Here is an 18,985-nt window from a genome sequence, read left to right on the forward strand (position 1 = left end):
CTTGGCTGGCGCTTGTTAATCCTATAGTCAGTTGCACCTTTAACTACGCACCTGTTCTTAGATAATTGTTCCCTTTTTAGAAAAACCTATGTTGTGTGAGGCCCAGGGTTTGCCATAAGAATTTGCTTTGTGCTTTCTCAGCCTACGTACTTCGCTTTCGGCACGTTTCCTGCCTCAGACTTGAAGCTGTGCTCGCCTCTCTCTTCCCTTTCAGCGCTGTTTCCCGGCTTAGATTGAAATGCTTAACCAGAGACTCCAGGGCACTTGGCAGGAAGGTTCTCACCCCACCACCAGCCAAGCGTCCTCCGCCCTGGGAGGGCTGCCCAGCGCCCCTCTGCTCTCTCGTCTGCGCATGTGTTGTTATTTACAACATTTGGCCAGGGAGAGCCTGTGTCTTGACGTTCTCGATGTTTTTACATCTCCTCCCATATGCTGAGCATTCTTGCTTCTTCCTGTAATGGCTGGCACCAAGCACAGCGCTTGGTCCGTGGTGCTGGAAAAGCAAATGGAATGTAACACCACCAGCCTCCGCCCAGACCTATGGCTATTCTCTCCTTCTCTCATTCATCTTCTCTCTCTCACTCTCTCTCCTGACAGCTGTCCCATCGCTCTGACTACTACTTTCTCAATGGAGTGACTTCTCACGTCTGGGATTTCCACTGTCCCCCTGCTGTGTCACATCCAGAAAGCCGCACCGTCTCCCCCTTTCTATCCTTATCATTCACTGCTGGCACAACCCACCAATTCACTCTGTGTTTTATACATTAATAACAACTACATAATCTTCTAGCTTTCTTTCTTTCTTTCTTTCTTTTTTTTTTTGTATTTTTCTGAAGCTGGAAACGGGGAGAGACAGTCAGACAGACTCCCGCATGCGCCCGACCGGGATCCACCCGGCACGCCCACCAGGGGCGAGGCTCTGCCTACCAGGGGGTGATGCTCTGCCCCTCTGGGGCGTTGCTCTGCCGCGACCAGGGCCACTCTAGCACCTGGGGCAGAGGCCAAGGAGCCATCCCCAGCGCCCGGGCCATCTTTGCTCCAATGGAGCCTTGGCTGCAGGAGGGGAAGAGAGAGACAGAGAGGAAGGAGGGGGGGGTGGAGAAGCAAATGGGCGCTTCTCCTATGTGCCCTGGCCGGGAATCGAACCCGGGTCTCCCACACGCCAGGCCGACGCTCTACCGCTGAGCCAACCGACCAGGGCCTAGCTTTCTTGAGATATAATTGACATATAACGTTATGTAAGTTTAAGGTTTGCAATGTAATAATATGATGTACTTAGAGCATGCAAAATGAGAATCACAATAGAATTAATTAACACATCGTGTAATGCTCATTGCTTTTTGGAGTAAGAACATTTAAGACCGACCCTCTTAGCAACTTTCAAGTATATCATGCAGTATTGTTATAACTAGAGTCACCACACTATACATTAGATCCCCAGAACTTATTGTCGTGTAACTTGAACTTTGTATCCTTCAACTAACATCTTTCCATTTCCCACATCCCCAGCCCTGGCAACCAGCACTCTGCTCCCTTTATGAATTAGGCTGTTTATCTAAGGCTCCACATACACGTGAGGTCATCCCGTATCTGTCTTTATCCATCTGTCTTACTTCCCTCAGCAGAATGCCCTCAGGGTCCATCCACGTTGCCACGAATGACAGGATTCCCTTCTTTCTTGTGGTTGAATAACAGTCCAGTGCCTGTGCGTGTGTGTTTATTCTCTGAGTCATCTCTAGATGGACGTGTATATATTGGAAGGAAATTAAACCGGTATCTCAAAGGGATATCTGGACTCCCATGCTCATTGCATCGTTATTCACAAAAGCTAAGATATGGAAACAGCCTGCATCCCCAATCCACTCTTGATCTGAAAGCCAGTCACTGCCCGGACTGCCTTAGGTCATTTTTAAAATCCTTGCCTTTCTTTTATATCCTTTGGTTAAAGTTGCTCCTTCTCTCTCTCCCTTTCCCTTTTATTTTCCCTTTTTGTCTCCCTCTCTCTTCTAAGCTTACAATCACAACATCTGTTAGGGTCCTGCGGGAGCAAATGCTGGTTGGAATTCTGCTTTGCAAACCAGATAGATCCTCTCTCTCCTCTCTGGATGGAGCTGCCTGCCCTCAGCTTGTTCAGCCAAGGGCCCCAACTGAAAAGCCGACAAAGGCTGGGCAGTTTTCCTCCACAATGTCACGAAGTCACAATTTAGGATAGTCCATCATCAGCCCCCACTTCTGGTGCCATGTGTTGTTTACAAGAAAGAGCTGACCCAGATTCCAGCTTAAAAAAAATAAAAATAAAGCCTTTATGAATGTTCTTTCTGGCCTGTTGCAACTGAGACCAGTTATTCTGAGGGGCCATTCCCCTCATCTCTCACTCCTCCGGCAACAGATCTGGGACCAGACCGAACTCAGGTTGGGGGTGAGTTCCTGGGGAAGAGCTTCAGAGGGTGCAGGGAGAGAGACTGAGCCAGTGGAGGAAACAGGTGAGTTTGATCACTTATGTACCTATAAGAACTATGGTAATGTTTCCTCTACATTGTAAGACCTCTACACTGACTTATGCCAAAGACCGTGCTCGAAAGGAAGTGGGGAGGAAGATATGTATCATCCTCTACTCATCCAAAACAGCACATGGAAACGCCCGTGTCTTTGATGAATCAAAACCATCATGGTGGCCAGCATGATAATCAAGGTGGTGGCTTTCTCACTGTGACCTGCAGACTCCTGACAAGGACAGCTAGAACAGTATGAAGAGCCTGTCCAACACTCGGACATGACATTGGAAGCTCTTTACACCCGAGGACAAAACTAGGGCCCCTTCACCTTCCTGCTCTTCTAAGCAATCTCAGTACCATTCTATATGTCTAACTGGAAAAACAGCCAACATAGCTGAAGCTTCTTATTGAGATGTCAAAGATCAGCGCTCTCAGCTAGAATCCTAAAACCTAATTCAGTCCCAGAAATGGGGCAGTATGAAAGATAAGACATTATTTTAGGGTCGCTTGTCTTTTTGACAAACTATTGCTATCTGTCTTTTATATATATTATAGTTACCTAACAGCTCTACCTTTGAGATGACAGTGTCTGTCACATAGTAGATGCTCAAAAATATGTTACATAAATCTAGACCATTCTTCATTGTCTTTTTTTTTCTACAGGTTCACTTAATTTCTCATCATCTTTATTTTTTCACATTTCTTAAAGTTGGTTTGTTATTGCCCTTCTTCCAAATAGAACCTTAATAGTCTTTTCACTTATAATGTATGATTACCTCAAACACTATATACTGTCCTAAACTTTAAAAAATTTAGTAAGTGTATGGGTTTCTAAAAAGGATGTGGAACATGAATAATAGCAGGGGAAAAGTCCTGACCTATGGTGGCGCAGCGGATAAAATCTCAACCTAGAATGCTGAGGTCACTGGTTCAAAACCCCTGGCTTGCTCAGTCAAGGCACATATAAGAAGCAACTTTGAGTTGATGCTTCCCACACCTCTTCTCTCCCTCCCCTTTCTCTCTCTCTTCTCTCTAAAATCAATAAATAAAGTCTTAAAAAAAATAAAAAGAGGAAAAGGAAACAAGTCTAGTAGACTACATGAACACGATTGGCCCTTGGCTTAGATGTGCAAGGGGATCTCTATGACATGGTTAGCTTGGTCTTGGTTCCCTTCCTTCTCAATGCTCTCACCCCTCGGCACCTTCAGAGTATCCTACCAGTCTATTGAAACCTGAGTAGTGTGACCATAGTATCACACTAAATGCTGATACTATGGGCATCTGTTATTTTATATAGGGACACTAAGAATGTGTGTCTAAGAAAGAAGGAAGGGTGAGCCATGTAGATACCTGGGGAAAGACTTGGCAGGTAGAGAGTGGTAGAAAAAAAAGGCTGGGCAGCAGGAGGAGCCAGGATGCTTGGGTCCCTGGCAGCTGCGCAGTGGGAAGGGAGGGCGGTAGGGAATGCCTCAGAGGGAAAGCAGGAGGCCTGACAGGTAGCACCTGATGGGCTGGGCGGGGAGACGGGGGCGGGACTTTGCTATCTATCTACTGTGGGACTAGAAGCCGCCGGAGGATTTTGAATAAAGGAATTTGATAAGCTTATGCTTTAAAATAATTTCTCTGGTGGCTATTTGGAAAATAGGGCAGATGGAGAAGACCCATTAGGAAACTATTAACAGTAACCAGGCAGGATGTGATGATGACAGACACCAGAGGGGTAGCAGTTGAAGTTTTCAGAAGCAACAGGATTCTGGACATTTTTAATGTCCAGCAGCATTTGATGCTGGACCAGATATGGGGCAGGGAAGGGTTCAAGAATGATGCCAAGGTTCTGATCTGATGCCATAGAAGCACAAAGCCGCCATTTACTAAGATGGAGAAGACTATAAGAATGGCAGGTTTGGAGGAATGAAATCAGAAGTTCTCATTATTCACCTAGGGTGATGAGCAGTTGGTCTGTGAGTCCCGAGTTCAGGGGAGAAGAGGTGTAACAGATGATACTTAAAGCCAGGGGACTAAATGAGGAGTTAAGTGACAGAAGAGGTTCAAGGTCTCCACCCCAGGACACAGCAGCACTTAACAGGAATGATGATGGTGTCAACAATGGGTGTACTGTAAGGTCTCAATGAGATGATTCACATAAAGCATTTAAGTGAAATAGTACTGGGAATCTTCAACAATCAATGACCCTACACACACCTGTTAGCCCCTTTACCACCAGAGCCCCCGCCCCAGGTCCCAGGGGCCTGGACCTGGTGGGAGTTTTCACAGCGCTCAGTAAGGAGGGGGTGGGAGAAAGGAAACCTCGTTCTCCCCGTTAAGGCCACAGAGGGGAAAGTGCACAGGCTTGTTTTCTGACTCTTCCAGCAACATTAACAGTTTCTAAAATCGCTCACATCAGAAATCCAGTACTTTATCTCAAGTACGTCAGGCATAGGATAGCCTTTTGGGCTAGCTGGAGGACCCACGCATAATTTACGTTACTTCTCTGAGAAAATACATTCCAAATTCCAAACATCTCAACAGAAACCTACACGTAAGAGGAAGCAGATTGCCTCCTTACATAAAAGCACACACATGTAAATTCTAATAATGGACATATGAGGACTTCCATTTAACAGCAACGTTCTGTGACATATAAGCTACAGTTTAGAAACTCAACCACGACTAAACAAGTCCATTGATAGCCCCTTTCTAGTGCGTGTGTTAGTGCACCTTGTCACATCTGCCTGTAACCATCCCCACTTCATTCTCTAGCGCTTGGCCAGGCAACAGATAGGTCATTGGAAATTTTTAACTCCGAGATAAATTCTCCATCATGCTATATTTCTCCATCAGAGCCTTTACCTTGCTGCATTATAATTGTTTGATTGCCTTCTTCCCAATTAACTCTGTAAATACTGAGGTGTATCTATCTTGTTCACATTGCATTCTTAGAACTCAACATAGGATCTGGCACTTAACAGACAATCATTAGAATTTCTTGAATGAAACTGGCACTCAAAACTCCACCTGGGTCCTACCCTATTCCAAAACTTATAAGTCTCCTTGAAAAAGGACTCCAGAGTATTCTTCCAAACGAGTCAAGCCAATCAATCTGAGAAGGAGAGTATAGGAGTGCCAGCCTCTTCTGCAGTAGTAAGATATGAAGATTTGCACCCAGAGGAGAGCTGCTTAGGGTGGCTTTTGGAAGTCCAGAGAGAAAGAAAGCCTTCATAGGACTAGCCCCAGGGCTGCCTAAGAGTGTCAAGCTTAAACTTCAATCTCCAGTTTTCCAGAAGATCATGCCTTTATTTTGTTTAAATAACAATGTGATTTTTAGGCTCCATAGCCCTGAACTCTTGGGAGCCATGTTTCAGGAAAGTTAGACTAGCTACATGCATGCTTGCTTGTCTGGTTCCATAAACCATGTTTAAATGTACCTATATATTCACGTGTCCTCCATTAATTTGCGAATGCCTAAAGCACACCCATGCTTTTCTCTCCTTTCTTTATGGCACACTGATGTTCCATTATGATCAATTATGACCCTACTCTGTATCTTCTCAATAGCAAGAATTATATTTCTTACACACACACACACACACACACACACACACATACACACACACCTGTCTCAATACTCAGCATAAAATAGGCACTCAATAAATGTCTAGTGAACTGAACTGCTAAACTGGTTTCTTGGATTATTTTTTCCTTCTCATTATTCTTTTTAATGATACACTATAATTTATAAACTACCAATAAAATCTCAGAATGCTAATGGGATGACCTCTCTACATCATTCCCAGGAAACAAAAATGCTAATTATAACACAACATAGGCCCTGGCTGGTTTGCTTAGTTAGAGCATTACCTCAAAACAACAAGGTTGCAGGTTCGATCCCTGGTCAGGGCACATATGAGAAGAAACCAATGAATGCACAACTAAGTAGAACAGCAAATGAATTCTCTCTCTCTCTCTTCTTTTTCCCTTCCTCTCTCTGTTGCTCTAAATCAGTCAATGAATAGAAATAAGTTTAAAAAAATAACAACACAACATAGAACACATCAGTGGTAGAGCTAGCACAGTATATGCTGAGCCAGTTTATGGCCTGAGTAGTATTTTCAGATGAAACCACTAATTGTTATCTAAAACTAACTTGGGACTTTTTTAAACCTGATAATTGTCAGTTCAATCACTGCAATAATTTCATAGTGGATAATGAAAGACTGCTGCTTACCATATCTGTTGTCTGAATAATTTATTTAAAATATCCAAGGGGATTAAACCATGTATTTTCTTTAATTTCATTCTTCAAGGGCACTTTTTATATAACGCCTCACGAAAAGAACTAGGATGAATTTACGAAACAGAGATCGTACTGTAACTTTTGAGTATTACACAGACACTTGTGCATTCCTCCTTCAAATTACGTACTGAGAATCCACGGTGTGCAAACCCCCGTGACGCCCTTCAGATGATTCAAGGTGAACGGAAAGCCTGCTCCTGAGCAGCGGGTGGAGGAGAGGCCAGGCGCCATTACTGCCCAGGGACACCAGGCTGGGCGGAGGAGCAGCGAGGGGAGCACCAGAGACATGAAGGGGCGTGCTCTGGGAATTCAGAGGAGGAAGAAACCCAACTGGAGGGAGGAATCAAGAGATTACTCAGGAGCAGGCAGAACTGGAGTAGATAGATGGTGAGGGCCCCGCAAACACTTAGAGAAGGAGCCAGGCAGGGGTAGAGAACATTGCAGGCTGAGGGAAAATCTTGAGAGCAAATGTATGAATGAGGAAGAGCTCAGAGGACTCTAGAAAACCACAGGAGTCCAGACTGACACCTGGGAGAGATGCAAGGTGAGGCCACATTGCTCTATGCCTTTCACACACGTACAATCTGCTGCTAGCCGATTGGTAAAAGTCAAGGGGAAGGACTGTTGTTGAAGCAGCAATGTGCTAACATCAGGAATTCATTTCAACAAAATTCCACAGATGATATATTTATATTATAGAATTGTACAGCTGGAACCCATATAATTTTATTAGCCAATGCCACCCCAATAAATTTAACGAAAAAGAATACACACACACATAAATAAATAAATAAATAAATAATAAAAATAAAATTCCCACGCTGCTCAGCTAAGACTGAGCGACTGGTGGTCGGAAGACCATCAAAACAGCTATCAATGGGGTTCTGCAGGAAGTGCTAGGGACTGACCTGTGTTCCCCCAAAATTCATATGTTGAAGCCTTAGCCCCACTCTGACTATATTTGGAGATGGGCCTTTAGAAGGTTATTAAGGCCACATGAAGTCATAAGGGTGGAGCCTAATGAGAAGAGGAAGAGAAATCTCTCTCTCTCTCTCTCTGTTTCTCTCTCTCTCTCTCTCTCCCCTCCCCTGCTCCACACACAAAGAAGAGGTCATGTGAGGACACAGCAGGAAGGCTCCTGTCTGAAAGCCAGAAAGAGAAACCTCCACTAGGAACCAAACTGTCTGTCACCTTGACCTTGGACCTCACAGCCTCCAGAACTAGGAGAAACTGAAGCCATCAGACTATGGCATTTTGTACAACAGCCCAGAAAAAAATATCATCTCTTTCTTCCTTCCTCCTGGCTTCTCCCTTTTGGAATGAGAATGTCTATCCGACGCCTGTCCCAAGGTTGTGTTTTGAAAGCACGTAACTTGGTAGAGCGTCGGCCTAGCGTGCGGAGGACCCGGGTTCGATTCCCGGCCAGGGCACATAGGAGAAGCGCCCATTTGCTTCTCCACCCCTCCGCCGCGCTTTCCTCTCTGTCTCTCTCTTCCCCTCCCGCAGCCAAGGCTCCATTGGAGCAGAGATGGCCCGGGCGCTGGGGATGGCTCTGTGGCCTCTGCCTCAGGCGCTAGAGTGGCTCTGGTCGCAATATGGCGACGCCCAGGATGGGCAGAGCATCGCCCCCTGGTGGGCAGAGCGTCGCCCCTGGTGGGCGTGCCGGGTGGATCCCGGTCGGGCGCATGCGGGAGTCTGTCTGACTGTCTCTCCCCGTTTCCAGCTTCAGAAAAATGAAAAAATGAAAGCACGTAACTTGTCTACTTGCAAAGGTTCACAGTGGAAGTGGAATTTTGCCTCAGAACGATTTGACCTCAAGTCTCACCCACATCTGATTTAGATGGTATACAGACATGGACTCGAGATTTTTTTTGAGTTGATGGTGGAATGAGTTAAGACTTTGGAGGCTATTGGAATAGAATGAATGTATTTTGCATTTGAGAAGGACATGAATTTTGGAATCAGAGCAGAAATCTATGAACTAAATAGTGCCCCCCCCCCCCAATTCCTATATTGAAGCTGTAACCTCTAGTGTGACTACATTTATAGATGAGCCCTTTGGGAGGAAATTAAGGTTAAATGAGGTCATATGGATAAGGCCTTCATCTGATAGGGTTGGTGACTTTATAAGAGGAAGCTCATTCTCCCCCACCCCCCATCTCCTCCCCACAGGCACAAAGAAGGGGTCATGCAAGGACACAGAGAGATGGCATCTGTCTGCCTCCAAAACTGTGAGAAATAAATTCCTGTTGTTTAAGCCACTCAGCCTGTGGCACTTTGTCACTGCCGCCTCAGCCGACTAGGAAAGGCTGTAGGTTTGAAAAGTAAGAAGGGGTGAGGATGGATAAGGAGGGCAATCCGGCAGAAACCCTCTCACGGAGAAGGGGGGCTGGGGTTCAGGAAAGGAAGATGGCCAGTGGCATCCAGGCTGTGTGATGTGAGCGGAGCCGGAAGCCTACAGAATCACAGTGGTTTCCAGCCTGGGGATCCCAGGACCTTCAAAAGAAAAGTTACAGAAAGGAGGAGCAGGGGATACACTGAGCCAGATAAAAGAGTGAGTAGCCAACCGGAAGAGAACACAGGCAGCAGGAAGCAAGGAGTTTTCTTTCAAGAAGTGATATGTCAAAACCTCGCCACATCCTTAGGAGACAGTCGAAGCTTATTGTTCTCTACATAATTGTCTTATTGTTTTAATACTATTTTGTTTTTTGTAAAGCTGGGAGTTCTTTTAGGCACTGTTGGGGATTACCAAGAATTTGTTTTGTTCAGGTGATATATGACGTTCCTGTTTTTTTGCATAAGAATCTCCCAGGAGCTTTGGAAATGTTTCTTCTTGGCCCAGCAGGTAAATATCTGAAAACACTTTATTTCACTGAAGTTGATGTTAAAGCAACTTTCAAAAAACGCTTGGAAAACCCTGATAAGCATCCGTGTCATTCGGAGCGGAGCAGCTTCAGAACCTGCCTGAGAACCCAGGGCTGCTCTTGACTTCGGCATCCCCGCCCCTCCCCCACCGCGCACCCGCATCAACTCCCACGCTGTTTCTATTTTTTTTTTTTTTTTACCTTTGCTTCAGTCCGTGTTCCAACAGGAAAGGCCCCATTGAACCATGGAATCAACACGGATCAGGCCCACATTTCATCTCTAGTGCCTAGCACACGTCTTAGAGAGAGGTCAGCAGTCACCTGGAAATTAGGTGGCAGGCGAATCCATCATGCACATAACTGAGGAACTCTTTCTCAGGACTCTATGATTATTAGATAATGAGGGGTGAAACTTTGTAATAGTTGCTTCAACGGTAAGCATGGAGCCTGACCAGGTGGTGGCACAATATAGAGCATCTGCCTGGGACACTGAGGATCCAGGCTTGAAACCCCGAGGTCACCGGCTTGAGCGCAGGCTCACCAGCTGGAGCACAGGGTCATCAGCTTGAGCGTGGGATCATAGACATGACCCCGTGGTCACTGGCTTGAAGCCAAGATTGCTGGCTTGAGCAAGAGGTCACTGGCTCAGCCGGAGTCCCCTGGTCAAGGTACATATTAGAAAGCAATCAATGAACAACTAAGGTGCTGAACTATGAGTTGATGCTTCTCATCTCTCTCCCTTCTTGTTTGTCTGTCTCCTCTCTCTCGCTAGAAAAAATAAAACAGTAAGCATGGACAGGTTATCATCGAAACATACTTTTGCCACTTTCAAAAATTACTTACTTGAGCATACTTCTTATAGTTTAAGAGCCATATTCTACCCAAGCTAATTTTTTGACAGTAAAGAGCTGCAGCTTATTTTTAACTTCAGGCAGGCAGTGAGTTGTTTAGTCCATTGGATTGGATTGGATGGGTGCTTTTGTTGTGCTTTTTTTTTTTTTTTTTTTTTTTTGAAAGGAATGAGAACAGGTTGTTGGCAGGCTTCTCCAGTGTCAATCCACTGGAAGGGAAGTTAAGGATGACTTCCAAGGCTTCATATCTCTTCAAACAGGAGGAACAACTGTAAGTCAGACATTCCTTAGTTATTTCAACTTCAAATTTAGTTTGCTTTCCTCACGTGTCTCCTCCACTCTGGCTGGTTTCTGTATTTACAGGAAGAGTAGTTGAAATGCTATAGACTCTCCGGGGTCAGATGATGACTCTTGCTTTTGCTCCGAGGCAGAGCAGAGTGGCTACTGATTCTGTGAGCTGAGCTGGATGTCAGGAGTTAGCTTTATTCGTTCAGAAAACGTACTGAGCATCTACCATGTGCTTGATGATCAGAACAAAGCAAAACAAACAACGATGATCTCTGCCGTTACAGCTTGTAGAGTCAAGTGGGAGTGTCGTGGATCACTAAAAGGGGTCTTTTTTTTATGTGGTTTTAATATTTTTTTAAATTCTTCAATTAAACTTGCCAAACAATATTATAATAGTTTCAGCTGTACAACATAGCGATTAGACATTTATTTAAGTTACAAAGCGATCACCTGATACCCATCCGACCTCATGCACAGTTATTTCAATATTATTAACCCTCTTCCTATACTGCACATCCCTCTGACTATTTTTATAATCGGCAATTTGTACTTCTTAATCCCGTTCCCTTTCTCACCCCCTGACTCCGCCCCACCCGGCCACCATCAGAATGTTCTCTTTACCTACAAGTCTGTTTCTGAACAGAAATAGGGTCTTCTTTCTCCTCTCTTCTCATTTCAGTGTTCATCTCACAGGGATTCTTCTGAACTCCTTTTAAAATTTTCAAACCAAAGAGAAACTAGGAAGATGGGCAAAGTGACAATAAGGATGGGGAGCAGTTCATGGGACAGCACTGGTGACGATGCTGAAAGGAACACCGTCATCCACTGTCACCAAACCCATCACTCTCCAATGCCCCCCCGCCCAGCCTTAGGAGACCACAGGGCAGCTACTAGAATTCCCATTGTATAGAGAGAAAACGAGGGCTCAGGAAGGTTAGATGATTTGCCCAAGCTTATAGCTAGAATAGCAGAATCAGGACCCGAATGAAGAGTGCCCTGAATCTTGACCTACCCTTTTCTGCATTTCCCCAGGTCAAAATAATGAAAAAGTACAAGAACAATATTTTTCTTGCACATTGGCATGCCAGAAGTCGAAAAATATGATCCACCAAATTTAAGAAGCATTATTTTGAGGATTAGGTAGAAAATAACCTAATGAATATTAGTAGTAACATAATTAGAGTGCTATCAAGAGTCATCTAATAAATCCAAAAATTCCAATAATGCTTCATGAGAGCTTCTAACGTGCAAGGTGCTCAGGTATGGAGGACGCAAAAGTGAGTCACAAATTATGGTACTCTCCCTCATAAACTGTAAGACCCCCGGAGGGAAGGTGCTTTGTCTGGTGCTTTTCACCTTGCCCAGCTTATGCCCTCAATACCTACGTGGTAACAAAGTGATCACTGCAGGCATGACACTGTCCACTGAAGGCATGACAGAGAAAGAAGGCCAGAGTAGGTCTGGGCTACAACAAGCGCTCAGTAGCATCTGTGCTTTCATAGAGTCCTCCCCTCCCCCTTCTCCAATTCTGGAACGTAATGACACAAGCACTGTACGATAACAGCTTATTTACTAGACATAAAAAGTCAAAACAGGAAAGCAGGGGCCAAATGTCTGAGCACCAGTTGATCCTTTTTAGGATGAAATTATTGGTGAGTTCTTTAAGCCGCAATTCATAAAAATGATAAAAACACCTTGCACATAATAAGAGCTAGAGAAGCATTACCTATTAATACCTAATATTATCTACTGAAAAGAGATTTGCCAGGGAACACATTCAGAACCATGACGAAGTGTAAAAATAAGGGAAAGTTAATAAATTTCATAAAATCAGTGCCCTCCCCAGAGTCAGCTGAAGACCTGGCTGGGATTTAGGGCCCCTGCATCTTGCCTGCAGAAGGTAGTACAGTTAAAAATAACCTTGGAGAACATGTAAGAATTGGAAGCAAAGAAATGTGGACTTGAGAGGTCTGGGGCCAACTTGCTCCGCGCAGGCTCAAGATCAACCATCCCACATAGAAAAAACAAAATAAATAAAATAACCTTGGAGAAAGAAATGGCCACAGCTCCTACCATCAAGTGCTGAACTCCAACCATACAAAAATGTGACGGACTTTGGGTTCAAGCTTTTCCTAATGATGTCCTGAAAGGCTATTGAATACCTCTATTATTTAAGATGAAAAAAAATTTCCATAGCCCCTGCCTACGAATAGCCCTTTGTTTAAAGATACACATTAATAATAATAATAACCACCAGTGGTCATTCTCATTAATGAAACACAGCTCTCTAAGGATGTTGTAATGATCTGTTGCAAAGACTAGAACATACAAAGAAGAAAGGAGATGGAAGGAATTTTGGTGATCATTTTGCCCAGCCCTTTAGTGATGTAAACAAGAATACTGAGGTCAAAGGGGCAGAGAGAGAAAGCAGTTTCTGGTGGGGAAATCTTAGCCAACCGGGGACAGAAGCCCAGCTCCTCTGACCTCCCACCCTGCTCCCCACAGGGTTCTCTCTGCACCAGGCAGGCTGTCAGGGAATAATAATCATGGTGGTGATAAGAAGAACAACACTTATTGGACACTTTTATGTGTTTGACACTTTTCTATACATGTTATTAAAATAGGGAAACCTTATTAAAATTTTAAGAGGAGGACAGTGAACTGTATATAGAAATAAAAAGCTCTCTCTTTTAAAGACTATCCAAAGCTACCCAAGGTTGGTGCTGCTCTTATGCCAGCCTTTACTTCTGGGCTTCCCAGCCCTCGGCTCATAAGCTGCACTGCCTATCCACATGCTGTAAAGATCTCCTGTCCTCTCTGTATCAACACTCACTGTCCTCTGGTCCTGTGCTCCAAAACCTTACTAGGAATTCATCAGAAGTAATACTAATGAGCTAAGGATAAATCCACCACCGTGATCACCTCCTCTGATCGCCTGCATTTAACTGGACTTTCCTTTTCTTTACCCAAGAATAACTAAGGCAACTCCTTTTGGACAGACCCAGAGACCAAACCAGAAGCCTTTAAAATCTCAACACACTGTCATTATCTTCTCTGCTTAGATAGGGCCGGTACCACTTCCTAGACCACACTGACAAACCTTCACGGTGGTGATGAGAAAATGATTACAAACCATGGGCGATGTGCACACGCAACTGTCAGTTATCAAAATCAGGTCAGAGAGTGACAGAGAATCCAAAGGCACCTTGATTGGCAGGGCCAGCCAGAGGAGAGCCACAGTGCAGGAGAGTTTCGCCCAAGGTCAGACCTTAACATTCCCAGATACCATTTACTGGTTGAAAGGAAATGTCAACGCCTTATCCTAAGAAAGACTTAGGCAGGCAGGACCCTGGCGGGTGGAGGAGCATTTTCTGAGAAGAAAATTTTCATTAGGTAGTACAGAGAAATTTAGTTTGTTCACATTTGAAAAATGTAGAGACCAATTTTTTATAGGAAAAAAAAATCACACTGCTTCCTTCTCAGTTTTGACTTGTATATGTTTTACTAGAATAATACCTAACTAGGCCCATATATAAAACTCAGCTCTTCTAGTTTCAACTCCTTTCCAAAACCATCAAATGCCAACTAAATGTTCCAACAAAATACACAGGAAATTTAAAAGCCAATCCAAACTGACAACATTAACTTAATCTTCGGGTGATGATGTTTTGTCAAAAGAAACCCTCAGTTCTCATTATGATTCTGATAGTGAAAACGCCAACACAGGTGTTCCCGAGTTCAGAGTGTTCCTACCGCTCACCTTGTGCTAGGGCCCTCCTCCCACATTTCTGCATTCACAGCAAAATGAAACATCACTAGACCAGGCCAGTGCTCTATGCCATTGTGCGGCCTTCACTTAAGGCTAAGTACATAATGAAGTCTACCAGTTCATTCCCACAAGTCCATAGAGCAACTGAAGTTACACTGGCAACAACTTAATCATTAATAAAAAACACAAATTCAGGCGCCAAAATCACATGGCAATATTATTCATTATAAGGTGGTCATCGGGCCTGACCAGGCGGTGGCACAGTGGATAAAGCGTCGGACTGGGATGTGAAAGACCCAGGTTCGAGACCCCGAGGTCGCCAGCTTGAGCACGGGCTCATCTGGTTTGAGCAAAAGCTCACCAGCTTGAGCCCAAGGTCGCTGGCTCCAGCAAGGGGTTACTCAGTCTGCTGAAGGCCCACGGTCAAGGCACATATGAGAAAGCAATCAATGAACAATTAAGGTGTTGCAACGCGCAACGAAAAACTAATGATTGATGCTTCTCATCTCTCCGTTCCTGTCTGTCTGTCCCTGTCTATCCCTTTCTCTGACTCTCTCTCTGTCTCTGTAAAAAACAAAAACAAACAAAATAAGGTGGTCATCAGGATGCTCTAGAATATGCCAATATTATTTTAGATTACCAATGAAATTTAAAAAACACAAAATGTAAACATCATCCTATGGAAGTCCTGTGCCCCTCCCCATGAACGCCTCCACAAATCCCCTTGGACAAGGAGGGGCGGGCTGTGGAGGAGAAGAGAGCATAGTGAGTCATGGTTCTACCACTTACTACCTGTAAGACCTTAGGCCAATTACTCAACTCCCCTCAGCCTTGATGTCCTCATCTAAATAAATAGGGATAAAAACAGAACCTGCATCCCAAGGTTGCTGAGAAGACTACGTGTGAGAACACGTGGAAAGTTTTTAGCCCAATGCTCCATTTAATTGGTGCTCAATAAACAGCCACTGTTATTCCTGATCAGTTGCTTGACACCCAAGCTCCCCAAAAGAGGACAAGATGCACTTTCTTAACAAAACAGAAGCATTTCAAAATATAATTTGAGTTTGAGACAGAAGCCCTTAACCCGCCTGCCCGACACTGCTCCCCATCATTTCTGTGCTTTGGCACCTAACAGAGATGTGGCACTACGTCACATTCTGAGAAGAGGACCTTTGACCCCTAAAGTGAAACCAGACAAACTTATCTCGTGGCGTTGTTATTATTATACGAAGAGCAAAAGGCTTTAAAGACATGTAAAGGTGTTAAAATCTTCACTCTTGTGCTTCTGAATTATTTAGAATGGATAGAGTAATCAGTTCACTTTACCACCAACTGAGTGCACCCTGAAGCCTAGCCATGGTGATGTGCAGCAGGGGTCACAAGGAGGAATGAGTCCACATGGTCTTCACCCTCAGGGCGCTTACTACGCAGAGGAGCTGTAGGGAAACAAGTACAAAGCTGCAGTCTACTGGACTCGAATTCTACTATAGACAGGGACTTTCTTTTTCTGTTTTTTATACCCCAGTGACTAGTACAGGGAAGGGTCCCCAAACTTTTTACACAGGGGGCCAGTTCACTGTCCCTCAGACCGTTGGAGGGCCGGACTATAAAAAAACTATGAACAAATCCCTATGCACACTGCACATATCTTATTTTAAAGTAAAAAAACAAAACGGGAACAAATACAATATTTAAAATAAAAAACAAGTAAATTTAAATCAAGAAACTGACCAGTATTTCAATGGGAACTATGGGCCTGCTTTTGGCTAATGAGATGGTCAATGTGCTCCTTTCATTGACCGCCAATGAAAGAGGTGCCCCTTCCGGAAGTGCAGCGGGGGCTGGATAAATGGCCTCAGGGGGCCTCATGTGGCCCGCGGGCCGTAGTTTGGGGACCCCTGGACTAGTACAACCTCTGGTGCATAGTAGGAATGGATAAACAAATGAATGAGTGAATGAATGAATGAAGAAACAAATGAACGAATATATGAATGATAAGCTATAAAGGGTAGACTATGTATGCGCTATAAATTCTGGCTGAAAAAAGACTGATGGCTTTTTTGAGGGCTCAAGGATTGAGACAATCCTGAAAAGATGAAACTTGAAGGAAGACTCAAATTTCAAGAAGCAGAGAGAGATAGGAGAATGGCTAATTATAATTTTCTACCATTGCAATGAGCTTTAAATTAGTTAAGTAATAAGTTATTGCTCTGATTATTAATATGCCTAACATTTCTGTAATGTTCTATACTGTAAATTATATGCAACTGCTTCTTAGTTTGTTGCTTATTATAAAGCTTTTGATTTATTTATAAGCAAGTTGGCAGTTAATTATTTATTACAATAGGAAGCTGAAGAAATAATATCTGGTCTCTAGCAGCCATGTCCCAATTATTGCTATGGGTCTCATGGCGCTGTCAAATAAGTAACCATAAAAAAGTTAATTTGCAATTAGGAGAAGAAAGGTGTATATCTGGCAGCATTTACACTGACATGATTAACAATAGACATCACTAACAAATACTCTACAATGTAAGAAGAATAACTTCATCACAGCATTAGCATGCGGGTCCTTAAACCATTAGCAGTCTTAGAATGATAAAAGAGATATGGGAATGGTTTGTTTAAGCAATGATTAGGATACGACAAAAGGTGCATACAAATATCTCAACAGTAGAAATTCAAAAGCAAGAAAAGAGATCATTTTAGAGACACTTTGGAAAATCATTAAAAGGACTAGCCTAATCAAAAAAAGAAATAATGAAAACACTGAATAAAAAGAAAATTATTATCTCAGTGAGGATCCCTCACCAAGCTAAATAACCATTTCTACCAGACGTTTTTAACTCTATGTGACCCTAATTGATTACTACTCATTTAAAAATAATATTAAATATTTTAATACTTCTTAAAAATTATCCTTTTTGGCCTGACCAGTGGTGGCGCAGTGGATAAAGCATCGACCTGGAAATGCTGAGGTTGCCGGTTCGAAACCCTGGGCTTGCCTGGTCAAGGCACATATGGGAGTTGATGCTTCCAGCTCCTCCCCCCCTTCTCTCTCTCTGTCTCTCCTCTCTCTCTCTCTCTCTCTCTCTCTCTCTCTCTCTCTCTCTCTGTCTCTCCCTCTCCTCTCTAAAATGAATAAATAAAAAAATAAATAAATATTTTTTAAAAAAGTACGAAAAAAAAAATTTATCCTTTAGGTCAGTGTTTATATTCTAACATCTGAACATCATTCCTTTTTGGCAGGAGAAAGAAAATCTATATCTTGACCTGATTGATTTCCGTTGTTTGGTTGTTTTTTAAATTTTGAGAATAAGCTCATTAAAGCTGGGAACAACAAAACAAGGAAGGGTTTAGGATAGAAGACGCAACAGGAGAGCCTGGGCGGGGCTGCCTGGCTCTCTAGAAACGTCATAGAAACGAGCCCAGGCTGGGCTGCCCTGGCTCGCTGGCAAGTCAGAGAAAAGGGGTCTTGGAGACAGGTGTAGAGGGTTAGCCTGGGGTGAGCTGCAGCGCCCATTGCTTCCCCGGTTGCAGGGCTCGTGGGGACCCTTAGAGTTTAGAAGAGGCATGCCTGTGATGGGCGGGAGACAGGGACAGGCACAGCAAGCTCCCAGGAGAGCGAGCACGCCTGTTTTTCCTTTCTGTTGGAGGGAAGCAGTATTATTTTAGCTTTTCAAAGCCTTATGATCACTGAGATGAGGGTGCCTGAGAAGATGAATGGGAACAAATTCTAAAGGGGATGTCCCCATTCAGAGGTAGACGGAGGGTTCTGAAAAGATCTGGAATCACACCTCAGGAAATAAAATAATTCAAAAGGAGCTCAGGTCCACGGGGTGGGGGAGCAGGAAGGGAGCTGTCTCAGTCAGGCGGGGGACCCACCAGGGCGGACTGCCAGGTGGACTGGCAGCAGCCGCAGACACCGGTTGCGCGAAGGTCTCTGACCTTTATTTGCCTTTGGATTCTCTTTCCTATAAGATCCGCTCTTGAAAGCCATACTGTCATAAAAATACCTAGGATTCGTTTTCACCAATATCCATTAAGGCACCTCTAATTTTGTTCAGATACAGTAACCTTCTCATAGTATCACAGTTTGGCTTGCATTGCAAGACAATAGCCAGGGATGCGCGTGAAGACAAGGAGATGGTTGAGCTAAGACGAAGAGGTTCAGTTAAAGTGGGGAGAAAGACTGAAAGCGTGGTGTTATGTTTGCTCCTTCTCACCCCAAGACCAAAGCCTGGGTGATAAGTACAGTTTTGCTTAAATGTGACCGCCTAAGAGCAGTTTTAAAGAATAAAACTAGAAACCTCATGAGGAGCTATGACGTTTGGAGAGCTCCATCGCTGGAGACCCCAAAGGCCATTTCCTGAACGATACAGGGTCATTGGCTACAGCACGTGTCGTTGGGACCTCCTACAACT

General features: G+C 44.0%; 1 protein-coding gene and 1 non-coding gene across 3 annotated transcripts in view; one reads left to right on the plus strand and one right to left on the minus strand.

Annotated features, from left to right (window-relative positions):
* The window catches only part of RCAN2 (regulator of calcineurin 2), a 259,366-nt gene that overhangs the window by 229,017 nt on the left and 11,364 nt on the right, over positions 1 to 18,985 (minus strand). The window lies entirely within an intron of this gene.
* Positions 12,678 to 12,811, plus strand: LOC136321253 (small nucleolar RNA SNORA38). Its single transcript, XR_010728527.1, has one exon. It is a non-coding gene; the product is annotated as a small nucleolar RNA SNORA38 (small nucleolar RNA).

This window comes from Saccopteryx bilineata, chromosome 1, assembly GCF_036850765.1.
Source record: "Saccopteryx bilineata isolate mSacBil1 chromosome 1, mSacBil1_pri_phased_curated, whole genome shotgun sequence".
In the NCBI taxonomy this organism is placed as follows: Eukaryota; Metazoa; Chordata; class Mammalia; order Chiroptera; family Emballonuridae; genus Saccopteryx; species Saccopteryx bilineata.